This window comes from Penaeus vannamei, unplaced genomic scaffold (assembly GCF_042767895.1).
Source record: "Penaeus vannamei isolate JL-2024 unplaced genomic scaffold, ASM4276789v1 unanchor864, whole genome shotgun sequence".
Lineage (NCBI taxonomy): Eukaryota > Metazoa > Arthropoda > Malacostraca > Decapoda > Penaeidae > Penaeus > Penaeus vannamei.
In genome coordinates this window covers 7,501-12,500 of record NW_027213868.1, presented here as the reverse complement: position 1 = coordinate 12,500, position 5,000 = coordinate 7,501, and the positions used below count along the sequence as shown (strand labels likewise).

The 5,000-nt window shown below is 32.9% G+C and overlaps 1 protein-coding gene across 2 annotated transcripts in view; it reads left to right on the top strand.

Moving 5' to 3' along the window:
- Nucleotides 1-3,643, top strand: part of LOC113823667 (transcriptional enhancer factor TEF-1) — a 15,798-nt gene extending 12,155 nt beyond the window's left edge. For both annotated transcript variants that reach the window (XM_027376346.2, XM_027376345.2), the window contains one exon: nucleotides 1-3,643. This exon is cut by the window's left edge and continues 516 nt beyond it. The gene's annotated coding sequence lies outside the window, so the exon portion shown is untranslated.
- Nucleotides 3,644-5,000: the final 1,357 nt, after the last annotated feature.

Below are 5,000 nucleotides of genomic sequence, written 5' to 3'. Positions count from 1 at the left end.
ATCAAAGGCATTCATGATAAAGTAAAACATGATACTCAAGCTCAGCAGATGTTGCTTGTATTTGTAAATCTGCATGTGTTTTCTGCAATGTAACAGCATTAGTAGTTCAGTATTGGTTTACTGATGTACCATGCAGAGTTTTTGTGATCTGATATTCAGATAAGCAACTCTGGATGTGCACGACACTACTGTCAAAGGCAAATGATTTGTATAAAACTAAACAAAACTATTTAAATCATTAAATTCACTGGACATCTTGCCGGTGATGTTGATGGTTGAGCATAATAATATGATGTACAGATATATAAATGTTGGGCTGGCAATTGGTGCAAATGAGGAGTGAGTGTGACCTGCCCTGTGCCTCATTGACAAACACTCAATGTACAGTATAGTGTGCTGGGGTAATTGCCCATCCAGGTCGTCGACATGCAAATATATTGTAATGCCTACTGTACTTAAAAATATAAAAATATAAAATCCAAAAAAAAAAACAAAAAAAAACACATGCATTATTGAATCACGCAATGCATATTGTGACTATCCAAATGTGAACAAAGTGATTAAATATTTTTGTAATTTATACTCAGAGAAAATGAAATCTGTTTGCAAGTCTATGGTGAGGCATGATTGTGACAGTGTCTTTCACAACTTCATCATTGTATTATATGATACACTGTTTCTCTCCACTTTGTACAAACTATCATTGAAGGCTGTTACTGCCGAAAAAAGCAGCTTCTAACGATTGTTCTACACATATCGCTTCACTCTTCAATTTTTTTCCAATCCTCTGTAGCTTAGGAATGTCAGTGTTATGAACTGTTGGATAGTCTAGTTATCACTGGGGCTCAAGGGATGCACGTTGTCTCCTCTCTCCTTTTAACCCACAGCCCCACAACGTGCATCTCCTGTAGCCACCCGTATACCGGTAGAATATTATTATAATTATTATTATTATTATTATTATTATTATAATTATTATTATTATTATTATTATTATTTCTCTTTGCAAGTTGTTGACATTGTTAGGGAATTTTTTGTGATCTCAGATGTTCTTAATCCAAAGGCTTTAAAAGTCAGGAGGTGAAGGTAATGAATGGGAAAATTTGTTCCCGTTCATTAAGTGTGCTGTTTTAGTGCCAAGACATATGTATGTGAATATGTTGAAACAAGACCTTGTTTTCTACAGCATGAGCATCATCAATAGTATGTTGTAGTCCTCTTTACTGTTTTTTTAATACAAATATGCAAAGATTGCCATATTAAACAATAATTTGTGCTAATTCATATCAGAGGCTTTTTCATTTAGATTAATTTCTAAGATTTTTTTTCTTTTCTTTTCTTTACTGTACCCTTTTGTTTTATTATTTCTTTTTGTGGTTGCAAGCACACAAAGTGCCTTCATTGATTAGCCATTCTATTCCTTGCACTCTGAGGATCGGATTTTGCACTTGAGGACGGCTGTTCATCACATCTCTGTTTTTCTTTTACAAGTTATTGAAACTATGACAATAACAGACAAACAAACAAATAAAAGAGAGAGAGAGAGAGAGAAGAAGAAGAAAATAAGTCTTTGTCAAAAATCATTACTATATAAAAATGTGTTACAGCAACGGCATCATCTGACAAGTGCAATATCCACCATTTGCAAAACCCTCACCATGGAAAGGAATGACAGCTTGACTATCCAGACAACTACCTCTCTCTGTCTGTCATAATCCAATTTGAGCCAACGCCCACCCTCGGCTGTTGGGCAAAGACACCCAAGGAATTTGTTCATTGTGGAATGGCCAGCTACATCCTTTTTGCAAGAACTCTTACATCATTGTGTTGTTCTTCTCAAAGTTTATTTTGTGTTCAGAAGGAAAGGGAAACGCAGAAATAGAGCATTTTCTTTATTTACTTGACCAGTGTGCTTTTTTTTTTCTTTTTCTTTTTTTTTTTTTTTTGCTTAGTTTTTATTGCAGGTTCTAGTGTTTTACTTCTCCCAGTTTTTATTATTGGTACATTTTGTGTTTTATCATTTCATTATTATTATTAATGACTAGTTGTTATCATTTTCTTATTTGTTATTATTATTATCATCGTTCTCTTTATTATTGCTATTATTAATCAGCTTATATTTATTTTTATGATGACCAACCCACCTTTAGATTAGACAACCTGAGGCCAATTACACTAAAGTACAGCAAAAGTTTTCCAACTTAAAGCTGGGCATTTGTTAGCAAGCTTAAATGCCAGCAACTCTTTTTGTACTCCTGCTCCAAGAGACTCCTCACCAATCCATCTGCTTCTCCTAATGCAAGCGACCTTAATTTATTGTACTGTATTTTTTTTTCTTCTTCTTTTTCTTTTCTTATACATGTAATATTAACTTTACAAATGCTATCCCCCCCTTTACCAAAACTTTTATGCGATGCTTTATTGTGTTGGCTCTGATGTGGCATTTTGTGGCATGCATAGGGGCCCGACCTAGAACAGTTCAGTATTAGCAAACGAGGATTGCTACACAGGACCTTGAATAATTTCCAGGATGTAAGTTCATTGTTATTATTATTGTTATACTCATCATCATTATTATTTTTTGTTATTTTCATTATTATTACTAGTAGCATTTTATGATATTCATTTCTACTTTTTTTCTTCTTCGTACAGCAAGTCAAATTCTCATCCTGCACATGTGATTCTTCTCATTTTTTGTTTTTTGCTTTCATTTTATTTTCAAACCGATGAAGGTTTTGCTGAGGATTATAATTTACTTTATATTAAATTTTCTTATCAGCCTATATTATATCACCTACATGTGTTTTTGTTTTCATGTTTGTATCATTTTTCTTTCTATTATGATTTTGTTTTTATATATCACAGTTTTATATGGTTTCATTCATGTGTTTGAAAGCTTATGTGTAGATATAGAAATTTTAAATGTTATAGATGCCTTCTCTTGGGATCTTACTAGCCTGACCAACAATAAATGTGGTTTTGTTCAAATAACATGATGACAAGCCTCATGATCACTGTGATAAGAGAACTTCAGAAGATTTGTATCCATTCTTGAATGAGGATTACTGTTTTGTGCATGCCACAGGAGGTTCTTGTATATCAAATGCATTGCAGATATAGTTATTATAAATAGACTTCTTAACCAGGGATGCAAACAGAAGAAAAAAATATCATAATTCAAATATTGTTCAAGTGAAGCACCTGAAATTTGTTCCCCTGATGTAAAGGCCTTTCACCAATCACAACTGATGGAACCGACATCTCTGTCCGAGCGGTTCCCCGGGGCAAAATTTAGACAATTGACGCTACTGTGTTAAGTCTGAGCAACAGAGGTAATTTAAAAAGAAAAGTTTATAGTATTAATATATGGATTTTTATTGACTCCAGTATTGTGATACTGACCGAATGTAAAGCTTTATTAGGTGTGCGTGAATTGGTTGTTTTTTATCATACCTCAGACTTAAAACAGCAAAATGTTAGGTCTAAAGTATGTCACTGAATCTGACTTTGTTGTAAAGTGTTTTTCTTGACCATTTACAAGTTGACAGGATTATTGGCGGAAACAGTGTTTGCCCAACTGAATGTGGTAGACTGGATGAAATACCATTTTGTACAGTTGTATAAAATAGACATTTTTACGTGATATGCTTTTTTTTCTTTTCCTGTATGGTTATAAAGTTGATGGTGTTTGAATATCCCACACCATCTATATTCTGAAGAAAGATGGGTAGTGAAAGTTTAATTTAATTTTTTTTATAATTTTGTAGGAGGGGGGAGTAAATCCTATGCAGGATAAATATATGCAAAAGCTATAAAATTTAATACATTTCATGATTTTATTGTGCAAGATTAACATGAATTACAAAGAAAAACCTGGGTTTTCTTGTGTTTGCTTAGTACAGAAGGGAATGTCATACTGAATTGCCCTTTCTTGGTTGAAATTACATGAATCACAGCAAAGGATACATACTTTAGTTGTTCTAAGATACTGCTGTAATTCCTTTTGTAATGAGTGAAATGATAACAGCAATGACCATTATACATACATGCATTGAAACAAAAAACAAAAATACATATATGTATATTTATATATGTACACAAACACAGAGCAAATATGAAATCTCCAAATCAATGCCACTTGTCCGAATTATCTCTATATATACAGGTTTTATAAGGTACTTTCGACCATTGTCAAAATTACTATTAAGAGATATCAGCATCAGCAATACAACATAAACTAGTAAAACCAACACATTCTTTCAATCATCGGAAAACTGGTTAGCATGTCTAACAAGATAGTTGTTGAGACAGTATGTACAAAATACTGGGAACTGTAAGGATTGTTATAAAGGGACATCAGACTCATCATCCTTGATGGGATAAAATCTGTAAGGATTGTTATAAAGGGACATCAGACTCATCTTCCTTGATGGGATAAAATATGTGAGAAACTAAAGTAAAAGGACCAAAAATTACTATGAGTAGTTTGTAATTAATTCTGATCTCCAAGAGGTAAAATACCTACTTCTCATCTTTTAAAATAATCATTTTTACCCAAAAGAAAAAAGGACCATTTGTTTTATTCAATGGACAATGAAAATAAAACCAAAAGCAAATCAGTTACTGTAAAATGCAGGGTGTGACTCAAACAATAATCCAATGAACCGCATCAGTGTTTTTTTGGGACAAAGTTGTTTTATATTTGATCATCAGTAGTTATAGTGGTGACATTTTTTTACATGCAAACAAAATAGTTGTCTATCAGCTCAAATAATTGGGGTTAACATGATAAAGCTGTAAGCAAGTTTTTACAAAGTATATTTTTTTACCCGAGAATGTTTGGTTACTTTGGATGTTTAGATGAATTTAAAGAATCACACATCTTTGTATCTGTATATATTTTTTCTTATGTATGTTTTTATCAGTCCCTCCCACTCTCTCTCTCTTATTCTTTCTCTTCCTCTCTCCCTCCCTCCCTCCCTCTCTCTCTTATTCTTTCT